Source organism: Oxyura jamaicensis, chromosome 33, assembly GCF_011077185.1.
Source record: "Oxyura jamaicensis isolate SHBP4307 breed ruddy duck chromosome 33, BPBGC_Ojam_1.0, whole genome shotgun sequence".
NCBI classification, from domain to species: domain Eukaryota; kingdom Metazoa; phylum Chordata; class Aves; order Anseriformes; family Anatidae; genus Oxyura; species Oxyura jamaicensis.
Genome location: NC_048924.1, coordinates 268,106 through 279,905, shown reverse-complemented (window position 1 = coordinate 279,905; position 11,800 = coordinate 268,106).

Genomic DNA, 11,800 nt, shown 5'->3' with positions numbered 1-11,800 from the left:
CGCTGAAAATGTTAATTTGTTCCTGTCTTTGGCTGCAGAAGAGAGGGGAGACAAAGTCCAGCCGGCGGGGATGGTGGAGGAGCTCTTCCAGCGGGACAAAGGGCAGCGGCGCGCGGCTCTGATCTGCTGGAGCGCTCTTCCCATCTGCCGGGGCGGCGGCGCGCTCCCCGTGTCCCGATGCTGCTTTGGGAATACCTGTGGTTAAGGGTGGCCAAGGTGCTTCGGTGCAGCCCTTTCCCCTTGGTAGTCTGGGTCTTGTGCGCGCAGGTGCCATCTCCCTGGGCAGGGATGGGTTTTCCAGGAGCCAGGCTGGGTCCAGGGGGCTGTCGGGGGTGGCCGGGGGGGCTGGCGCTGCCTTTGCCACACAAGGGAACGGCGCTAACTGGGGGGAGCCTGCCCAGCTCCACGCAGATGTGGGCAGGGGGTGTCTGTGGGGTGCTGAGGGCAGGGTGCTGGCCCGTATTGTGGCCAGACGCTCTGCTCTCGTCGTATCTCTGCATTCCTGCAAGCCAGGTGCCCACGTGCCGCTGTGGTCCCTGTGGGAGCAGCACGGCCGCGGCTCCTGTCCCGCCTGCTCCTTCTCCGGTGACATGTGCTGGTGCGGAGGGGGCGCAGGGCATCCCCAGCAGCGCGGGCTGTTTCTGGGGTAAAACCAACGCGCTGCCTCCTCGTTGATTCCAAAGCGACCTCGTTGCTTCCAACCTCATCCTCGGCATCCCGGCCCCTGTTTGTGCTCCGCTTCTGAGCGCGGTGCGGGAAGGCGCCGGGGCTGCTCCTGCCCTGTCGGCTGTTTGTGCGCTTCCTCCTGCATCAAGAACCAGCTGGCCCAAGGGAGGGCGAACCACCCAAGTCTTCCCCCGTTCCTCAAAGGCTTTGGCACCCAGAGCCGCCTCTTCCTGGAGGAGAGCTGGCGAGGCTTTCAAGTTAATTGGTTCCTCTTTGCCACCAGCCCGTACTTGATCCTCAGCTGCTGGCTGCCTCCTGCCTGGCACAGGACGGGCGCAGCCTCGGCTTTTTGGCATCCCTGGGCCAGGAGGGAGGTGCGGGTGGCATGGCTGTTGGTGGCGGGGGCACGGGACCGCTGGTGAGGGGACGGCTTCGAGCCGGGACAGCTTTTGTGTCTCTGGCTCTTGCAGCCAGAGTAGGATGAGCCTTGCAGTCCTGTGTGATTGGCAAGGTGTGGATGTGGGGAGAAGCCAAACTGTCTCGATATAGCTTTGCAGGAGTGACTCACTCCCCAGGAACCTGGCAGAGAGAAGGGTTGGGGAGAGAAGCGCAGATGCTTTCTCACTTAGCAAGGGAGGCTCGTCTGGGGGGGGGGGTCTTAGCGACCCAGAGCTGGTTTTGGGGCTGGCTGCGGGGCAGGGTGGGGCAATGCCTCCGCCCTGGTGCTGTCCTTGTCCTGCCTGCCTGGCACCGCCCTGGCAGGAGCAGGCTCCTTACGAGCCTGGAGCCGCCCGTGCCTGCGGCCGTGATGTGCCCAGAGGGTGCTGGGGTCCGGCACGGGTCTGTCACCGGCCGGCTGTGGGCACCGTGCTCCTTGATGTGCCCAGAGGGTGCCAGGGTCTGGCACGGGTCTGCCACCAGCCGGCTGTGGGCACCGTGCTCCTCAGCAGAGCTGGCAAGCAGTGGCAGCAGCGCTGCGCCCGTCCTGGGATGGGGGGACTTCCCCTCGCAGAAACAATGGCTGATGAGCAGGAGCGAGCTAAGGGGAAAAAAATGGTGCAAAGCAGCTGCTCCGCGGTGTCCCCAGAACCACGGCCCTTCTCTGGAGCTCAGCACTGGGGCATGGGGTGGAGGTGGGAGCTGGCGACTTGCCCAGGGGTCAGGAGGTGCCCACGGATGGAGCTGTTCCACAGCAGGGCCCTTGGAGGGCAGGAGGATGCGGGATGCGGTGCTGGTGGTGGTGTGGTCCGAGCTGCTAGCTGCCCCGCAGGGTGGTTTGGGAAGGCACCGTGAGGGGCTATGCTTGGCCTCCCCCTCACTGGGGAGGGCGGAGGGGACCCCGGCCACCGGAGGACTTCAGTAACATCCCAGTTAGCTCCTGGTGTTTCCTGTGGCTGAGCTGAGCAGGGAGGGATGGGGCTGGGAGGGAATGAGGGGCAGAGCCCTTGGGCAGAAGGGATCCTGGCTCTTGGAGGAAGAGGGAACATCCCTGCGGGTTTTGGAGGTGAATGCGCCAGCCTTGGAGGGATGCTGGGCATGTGGGACATCTGCAAAGCAACCTTTTATGTTGGCTTCCTCGTGTGGCGCTGCCGGGGGGATCCTCAGCAAGGGCCCTGCTGTGCCCCACGCAGGAAAGCCCATGCCCGGCGCCTTCCTCCAGGAGATGAACGCCGGCGTGCACGCTGCTGTGGCTCCTTGGGCAGGTGCTGAACCTGGGTCTGCAGCCGGCTCGCGGGGATTTTGGTTGCACCTTTGGGATAAGTTCCCGAGCCTGCTGCAGGTTCAGCGGGGCTTTGGCCAGCTCAGGCTGCCCGCTGCTGTCCCGTGCAGGGCACGTGCACCTCCACACGCCCCCTTGGCCCTGGGAAGAGGCAGCAAGGGGATGCTTCCCAAAACAGCAGCTCCGGGCGGGCAGCGCAGCCCAGAGCACTGTGGTCAGGGCTGGGTGCTCGTGAGCCTGGCTGAGCCAGCACTACCGATGTGACAGCAACCAGCGGGCAAGACCGTGGCCTTGTCATGGGGCAGGAGGTTCCTCTTCCATGTACTGAAAAGATTTCGGTTCCCCGACGCGTGTCGAGCACCTCGTTCAACCGCTAACCCACAGGCGAGTCCTGGCTGCGCTCCCAGAGCCCACTGCTCTGTGCCATGTGCCTCGGCACAGTGCAAAGTCATCGTGCTCCCGGTTTTCCCCAGCAAGTCGCAGAGCTTGGCTGAAATGCCTGGGTGTGTAGGAGAGCTGTCTGAAGCCCCACGGATAATTCGGGAAGAATCCAGCAATCCCAGGATTGGGAAATGGGCTCCTTGGAGATTGCGCCTGCTCCTCGTCGCGGCGGTGCACGGCTGACTCAGCCTGCGAGCGGTGAACGCATCTAACCCGTTTCCTTCCTGTGGGCTCTATGCTTTGCCAAGCAGACAAGGCTCTCGTTGTGCTGGGATTGAATTTTTATCTCCGCCGCCTTCTGGTTTGGGCATTCTGGCTCCATCCCTGTCGATGTCCTCTCCGCGCGTGCCCGCCAGGAGATGGGGCGTAGGTCCCCGGTTCGTGGCCTGTTCCCCTCTGCTGCCGCTGCGTGTGCTGTGTGCCCGGAGTCCTGCTGGGTGCTGTAAATTAAGAACCCGCTATCCCCGAGGGGGAGGAGATGTGTGTTTCTGAACCCCGTTGGTATCACAGCCACGTGACCGAAGCCGGTGAAGGTCAGCGAGCGGCACTGTGCGCTGGGGGCACGTCCAGCGCCGGCCCGGCAGTGCCGTGACGGCCGCTCACTGGCAGTGCTGTGCAGGCGGCCCCTGCCTGCTCCTGTCCTTGGTGGGGGCCCCAGGGCTGCAGGCGATGCTGGGCTGGGGGCTGGTACCGTGCCCGGCACCTGCGGAGGTCTCGTGTCTGCGCCATCTTCGGTGGCGTTCCCAAGCGAGCGTCAACGCCGTCCGCACAGAGATGCGCTTTCCTCTCCCTCGTATTTCGCAAGCCAGCGCGAGACCAACTTGCAGTTATTTACAGACCAGTTTTTGCTGTTGACTTAACTTTTCAGTCACTTACATTTAATGTACCTTGGCAGCCCGTCCTGCCAGCGGCAAGCAGCAGCAGCAAATATTTTCAGCCTTTTCTAATTCAGCTCAAACTTCTTGTTTTCTTCGCTCCGCGCCTCTTATTTTAAGAAGGAAAAATGCTGGGTGGGTTGCGAGGACTGTTTTGCTGGATCTTATTCCGTTGTGTGAGGTTGCTTTCCCCAGCGCAGTCCATCCATCTCTGGTGCTAAATATAGGCTTTCTGTGTCCTTTCTTAGCCAAGGAAGCCGAGCAGGCGAAAGCTACAATCACGCGGATGCTTTGCAGGGTTAGAGACGGTCCCAGCGTGCCTGCAGCTCGGGCTCAGGGTGGGCGATGTGGGGCTGGGCAGGACTCTGCTGGAGGTCCTGGGGGATCCTCTGTGGGTGCTGCGGGGGCGATGGGTGGCCGGCCTCGTCTGCTGTGGGAGGGGGAGAGCAGGTCTGTGATTTCTTCCAAAATGCAGACTGGGGCATCTGGATGTGAGTTGCAGGTGACTGGGAAAGCGTCTAATTGAGTTGGAAGTTTCATATTTAATTGTCTGGACTAATTAGCCTCCTGCAAGATGCCGTTTCTCCAAATGAAAAGGCAGCACTGCAAGTGGCGAGGGTGAGCGCGTGTTTCTGGGTCGTGGCCGGGCACGGGGGGCCGTGACTGGCAGGTGAAGGGCAAAGAAACCTGCGGCTGGCAATTAGCTTCAGTAACGTGGGCTGGGGAGGGAGATGGGCTGATTGCTTTCGTTTTGGAGTTGCTGCTGGATTCAGGGCCGTGATTTCCATCCCTTAGTGAATGAACTGCCGGGGGTGAAACGGCTTCCTGCCGGGGGTGAAAAGGGCGCCTTCCGAGCCCTCGTATTGCTGCTCGTCTGCCTCAGCCTTGCTGAGATGTGGCTAGGTTTTGTTTTCTGCGGGCTGCCAGGCAAATTGTTATTTTAATCCGCCCGGAGCTTTGAAACGCATCAATCTAGTCCATTTACTTAATATGGTGCAGCTCTTTGTTTGCAGGCGCCGCTACAGACGTCTGAGCGCGGGGACCCGACGCTCATTGGATCACGGGTCTGCACAGCAGCTCATTGTATCTGAACAGTCAAGTGTACCTCTGCCTCTCTCAGTTTGCTGGCACGACACGCCATGCTGGAGTAGTCATGGCGCTGTAGCAGTTAATCAGTCTCCTTGGGGTTAATTGCGACTTGGTTTCCCTTGTCTCTGCTTTCCTGCACCCAGGTCGGGAGCCTCCTGGCATCTCGGTTGCACGCTCCAGCCCACGGGGTTCTGCGAGTTTTTGTTCGTGCCGTGCTCGGAATTTGTTGAAGGCTTTGAGTATCTGGACCTTAAAAAAAAAAAAAGAAAGAAAAAAAAAAGGGGAAAAAGATTCAAAGGCTTTTGCTGTGAGGGTAAAGCTGTGACACTGGGGAGGAGCAGTGACCATGCACCTTGCTCCTGCCCTGCAGCAATGCTGCTCTGCAGAGCCGGGACCTGGTCTGCCTGTTGTGGGATTGCCGCTGGGCACCCGGCACGTGCGGCCGCTCGGAGCAGCCTCACCTGGGGCCGAGCACGGGGCCTGGATCCTGGGTGTGCAGCCGGGAGGGAGCCGGAGCCCTCGCGCGCAGCAGCCGGGCAGCTCCCAGGAGCACCCTGGGGAAGGAGCCGGGCTGTGAATGGCTTCCTCCCCCGGCCCGCGGCCTTCTGTTGTAGTGCTTTTTTATTGTTTGGAAAAGGAAGCAGTTGGCTTTAATACTTCCTACAGCCACAGCACTTCCAAAAGCCTGCACGGAAGCTGCGGGGCGTGGGGGCTCAGACACCTTCCTGCCTGGGCAGGGGGGGCAGGCGCCATCCATGGCCTCCCAGGGCAGCAGTGGGGGGTCTGAGCTGTGTCCCGTCCCTGGGGCCAGCTCCGGCCTTTGCCCCAGAGCAGCGCACCGGGGCTTCCGAGGTTATTGCCAAGCAGGGGAATTTCCTCCCTGCCTCCTGAAAGCATGAATGGAGGGATCCGTGGTGCTGCCTTCAGCTGTGCCATGGGGCTGGCCGGGAGGTGGGTGAGATCCTGCTCCGCTCCGTGTCACCCCGCGTGGCCACGGCAAGGTTCCGCTTCCTGCCGGAGCCTGTCCAGATGGGTTCACTCAAGTGTCTCCTCTCGTGGCCTGGAGCGGGTTTTCTCTGTGGAATTTGGAGCCCAGCATTGTGCTCGTGAGTTTGGTTTTCTCTTCTGCGGCTGCCTGATGCCAGCATCCCTCCCAAACCTGCCCTGCCCCATGCTCTTTCAGCTTCTCTGAAATTTCAAAGCTCTTTTTTCTGCAGCTTGCAGAAGGTAGGAATGGGCTCACCGGGTCCAAGCAGCACGGAGTGTCCAGGCTGCTGTAGGCGAGCAGTTAGTCAGTCATAGCTGCGCTGGTAGATGCCAAGTGGGCAGGGTAATGTCTGGTCTGATTTTGTGTCCCAGACATAACTGTACCAGATTCCTCTTTAATCATTTTTGCCAGTTATAAACAGATGGGACACTCTACCATGCCAAAGATTTTGTTTTTTTCCCTCCTCCTCTCAAGACCCAGCCCAGCGGCTGCATCCCCGGGGGTGCCCCTAGGGGCACGGGGGCTCTGCCCGCCCCACGCTGCCCATGTCCTTGGCCTGAGCTGCATGTGGGGATGCGGCCGGGTTACTCTGCAATTTGCACAGCTGATCGGAGCTGCCTTTTGCCAGCAGAAGCAACAAGCCCGGGTATTGTGCGGTGACCCTGGGACGCAGCGTTGGGTTTCTTTTTTTGTTGTTGTATTTTATTTTTTTCCTCCCTGATCCAGCTTGGAGCTCGCTGTTTGGGTGGTAGTCGCGGCTCGCGGGGCCGCGCAGCGCTCTTGGCACGGTGGCTCGGCCGTGGCCCGGCCCGGGTGTCTGGGCTGCAGTGCTGCGGTGGGGGAACGGCGCCCGGCCGGCACAGCGGCGGCGAGGAGCGGGAGCGGGGCCAGCTCTTGCGTGGGGCGGCCGAGGAGCGGCGCAGGCGGGGGCCGCGCTGCGGGGAGGCAACGGGGCTGGAGCCCTGCCGCTGGCCGCGTCCCCTCTGCCTCAGGCAGAGGCACTACCTGCCCTCGCCTTGCTGGCGTTCGGATGTGCGAAGCGCTTGGTTGGCATGGCTGACTCGGCTCCTCTGGGGCCTGGCCCAGGGAAATCCTCCTCCGGGCACACCAGGAAGTGGCGTCGGCCCGTGGAGGCTGCTGGCTGTGTGCGGCACGGGGCCGTAGGCACTCGGTGGTGCCGGGGGGTTGAGGCAGCGGTCAGCAAAGCCACAGTGTGATGCTGCATCCTGTTAGCATGCTCTTGAGGAAACCCCAAGTGTTCCCCAATCCTGCACCGCTGCCTCTGAGGTGCGCGCTTGTGGCCCGTCCGGCACGCTGTGCCTGCAAGGTGCTGCTGCGGGGGAGGCCTGAGCCAGGGGATGCTTCCCCACCCCACTTTGGAGACTGCGTTTTTGTTCCAAGTCTGCTATCACTGGGCGAGCAGGTCGGGTTTGCTTTTGGGGTGTGTTCCTCCTAAACAGGCTCCAGCTCCCGTGAGGCAAGGAGGGGATGGGCCGGGGGAGTTTTTCCCAGCCTCCCTGTAGCTACGGCCACGTTTGAGCAGGTCACAGCCAAATCCCAGCTTGGGCAGAGCAGCTGGAAATGCTGTCCGCGTGGAGCAGGAGGGGTTACAGTATTGCTGTGCTTCCCTGTGCTGTTTTCTTCAGCAGGAGCCTGAGGTTTTCCTGGGGAGACCTTGAAATAGCAGCTGGTGCCACGGTGGCTTCGTGACCTTGTTCCCCTGAGCTGCAGGAGGTGTTTGCTCCCCAAAGCAATGGGGCTCATGGAAGCCACCTGGCAGCTTGTGCAGATGATGGAGCTGGCTCTGTTCACCCTATTCCTCCTAGTGCAGGGGACATGCATGGGGCAGGGGTCTGTTTCCCAGCGCTGGCTGGGGTGGGAGTCCCTGTTTGCATGGCACAGCCTGGTCTGGACTTGTAGTGGTGACCACCCCGGGGATGCTCACAGGTCTGTCCATCCCTGGACCCGCGGGAGTCACAGGGGTTGGCAGGCTGGGTCGCCCCCGGAGCGGCAGGACCAGGAGATGGCGTTCACACGGACAGGTGGACCTGAATTCAGAGTAGCTCCCCAAGCGGCACTCTCCTCTTGGGAATAAAAGTCCCTTTATGCTGGAATAATTAGTGTACTCAGAGCACGCTAATTATTCTGGGATAAAAGTGACTTTTATTCCGGCAGAGTGTCCTCTCAAAGGGCCCTTTCTGCCCGCTCCCAGTTCACAATAGCTATTCTGGTCCGTTTCCCCATTTTAGACAAAGTCCTTATTTGCAAAGCCAGCGAAATTGAGTTGACTAATGAATTAAGGCCAATGGTTTTGGCCTGGCTCCAGCGCTTTTAGAGCCTTGGCTGGCTGATGCCCATCCCAGGCCGAATGCAGTCGAGCGCCCTGCTGCCCAGCGCAGCCCCCTGCCTGCTGCCGGCCCTACCGGCCCCTTCGTCTCACACAGCCCTGGGCTCTGTCATTTAGCTCCTTGCAGAGTCCTGCCCTGTGATTCAGCTATCCAGATGAAATGCCTATTAATCTATAATGTGCAATTGCTTTATTGCACAATGCAGGCAGGTCTCTGGGGGAAGCGTTATCAGCTTTAGCCACAAGCCATAAATAACTGCCTCCGGTGCAGAACACTATATTCTGTTTGGGTTCCAAACTGCCAATGGTATAAACATCCTACTTCTTATTGCTAGAATAAATAAAGGGAATAAAACCTTCCGAGCAGGTAGAGGAGGCAGGGGATGTTCTGGATCTGGGGGGAGGGACATCGTGCACAGCATCCATAGTATCTGGCTGGGTCTCCTGCCCCAAATCAATGCCCCTTCCTCACCCCTCTGCCTTGTGTGGGGAGGGGAAGGGGCCCCCCCCCCCCCCCACCCCCCCCCCAGAAGGGGTGGCTGCCAGCCAGGCACGGCTGCAGCCCCTCCAACCAAACTGAGAGGAATTAAGCCCCTTTCTCTTGGCTGCAAATTTTTTTTTTTTTTTTTTTCTTTTCTCTTTTTCTTGTTTTCATTTAAATTGCAGATAAGCTGCAAAAAAAAAAGGAAAAAAAAAAGGAGGAAAAAAAAAAAGCACGATTCTTTCTTGAAACACCCTCTGCTGCGTGGCTGGAGCCTGCCCCTTCTGCCCCTCCCCACCACATTTTGTATGATCAAGCTTTTTTTTTTCCCCTCCAATTCTGAAAATGCCGTGGATTCATTTCATCTGGTTTCATCTCCTGCCATTTTTTAGCTCATTCTTCTAAGGATCAATCTGCGGGTCTGGAGGCAGAAGGGGGGGACGGGGGGGGGGGGGAATCTCACTCCAGCACCGATCTCTCTGCTTCTGAATTTGGTTTAAAATGCAAATTCCACCCCCCCCTTTTTTTAATGCATTTTGTCTGAAGGCAGCCGAGCTGCCCGGAGCCTGGGGAGCAGGAGCAGGAGGGGAAGGGGCTGGGCTGGCGGGGGGAGCGCATTCCTCCCAGCGCGTCCAGATTTCCTGATGCGTGTTAGCATTTAAATCGTCTCCCCTTGGATCTGTTTGAAGTCAGGTGACCGCGGTGCGTGGAGATGAAAGGAGCCCTTGGAAGTCGCAATATGATTTTATTCCCCTTCCCCCTCTCCCTCCTGGGGATGGCCGCTTTTGGCCATCTCCATTCCTGTCCTCCCTTACGGGGAGCCAGCCCGGCCCCTGCTGCCACCCATTGCTGCTCCTTCTCCTGCTCCACGTTCCCCTCTCATCCTTTGTCTGAACTGATAAAGGAATAACGGGCAGAGGATGGGGCGGTGGCTGCCATGGGCCCGTGGTGGCTGCCATGGGCCAGGCCGCGGCGCCACCTCTTGCCCCAGCGATGGTGATGGGGCCGAGGCCTGGCTGGGAGCTGGGGCCTGGAGGCGGGTGGTGGGGGCAGCTGGGGTCCCAGCACCCTTGGGCTGCTCCCTCTGTGCCCTCCTGTTGGCGATGGGAGCGTGCACAGAGCGAGGGGTCCAGGCCAGCCTCTGGGAGCAGCCGGGGCACGGGCCAGGCCCTCTATGTCTGAGGGCTGCTGCGAGACCTTGAAGCCCCCTCGGTACGTGAGCATCCCCCACGTTGCCTTGAGTCGGTCGGTGAGCACGAGCCAGAGGCGAAAAATCCGCAAAAGCCCCCAGCACGCTTTGGGGGATGCTCGAGGCATGTGTCTGAAGATGATGGTCCACCGGCGCTCTGCTCGGATGGGATTTTGGGGGTGGTTTTCAGCTCCTTGTTGTATCTAAAAGCTGGCTGGGTCTGAGGAGGCCGGCTCAAAGATGCCTTCCGATGTTCTTTGCCCTCAGCCAGCTCTTTCCCAGCGACAGATGCGCGTGTTTCTTATGAATGGCGTTTTGCTTCCGTTCAAACCTCTCTCGCAAAGCTGAGGCAGGCTTTTCTTTTCAAAATCGTCCTTTTATAAAAAAACAAAACAAAACAAAAAAAAACACCCCCAAAAAAACAACAAAAAAAAACAGAGCTAATGCCTTGTGATTTAGACGCAATAGGCAGACTTGAAAGGAAAAGGGAAAAAATGCGTATTTTAAAGTCAATATTTACTTAGCAATTGAACCAGCCCCTCCCCCTCCAACCCAAATAAGTTCCAAGCAGCGCATACCTGCGGCTTCTCCAAATGGGAATAGCTCGGAGTGCGAACAGCAACGTCATTCATGGAAATAGCAGCTCCGATGGAGCAGCGGGTCTGGTTTGAATCTTCTCATACGAGGGGGCCAGATGGAAGAATTGCAAAAATGCATTTGAACTGTTTAGAGATCTTGTATTTAAATGCAAACCAAACAAATAAACCTCCCCCCCCCCCTTGAAAAAATGTGACTGCAAGATCTACGTTTTGTTATTTTAAATGTCTCTATTATCCTGTCTAGTTTCTCGGAGCCAAAGGACCTGACAAATTTACTTTAGCCATGAGCCTGCAAATTCTGCACGCTGTGTGCAGAAATACCCGAGTGGCTGGGGGATGTCGCAGTCCTTCTGGGCTCTGCTCTCCCTGTTTGTGCTTTTATTTTTATTTTATTGTCATTGGCCTTATGGCTTTGTAACAAAGCTCTGGTCCCTGTATTCAAGGAATCGGGGTGTGCGCGCGCCTCGGTGTTTTATCTTTTCTCTCGTGCCTGTCTGTCTTCAAGCTACAGAGAAATTCTGGAGAATTTGAAGAGTCCTGACAACACAGAAAATGAATAAATCGCTCTCCCCCTGCCCCGAAACATGAGAACAAAGAATGGGCGATGTGGGGGAGATTGTAGAGAAAAATGGCAGCATAGGATGCCTGATTTTTGCGTGCAGTTAATAGGACAGCTTGGAAAGTCTTCCAGTTTGGCATCGCGGCCTTGTGTGCTGGGGCCCTGGAGGAGTCATGCGAGGTGCATGCGCCCGATCATTGTTTTGGGAAAGCAGCCTCTAAATTGCGCTGTCCTCTGGCCAAACAACATCTGGAGAGTTAAATTGAGAGGGAGGGACTCTGAGGGGATGGAGACGGGATTGTTAACTGCTCCAGCGCACCCTCGGCAAAGCCTCGGTGCTGGTGAGGACCACGGCTGGACTGAAGCACAAATGACGGCACCTTTCATCCAACGTGCACCAGGATGCTGGGGCTTTTCCATCCCCCCCTTCTCCAGAGGTTCAATAATTTTGTGCCACGCTTCTGCCCTCCAGAACAATCTTTCAGGTTTTTGTGTCGCTGTGGCAAAGCTCACAAGGGCGATGTTCGGGGATCTTGAAGCATCCTCCCAGTGGTTGTGTTGGTGGCAGCTGTAGCCAGCCCTGAGTGAGGAGGAGGTCTGGCAGGGAAATTTGAAGGCTCAGCTGGTTTATGTCGCCCCTTTTTGGTCCCGAGCTGCTGGGGCTCAGTACCCGGATGGAGTTTGCAAGCCTGACGTGCGTCCTGGAGCAGGGTTCAGAGCGAGCCCGGCTCTGTGTGCGCAGCGCAGGAGATGTGTGTTTTGGCAGGCTTGGCTGTTGTGCGAGACCGTATATGCTAGCATGGAGGGGAGGGGAGTAGCTGGGGAACAGAGACCTATGAGGAATGT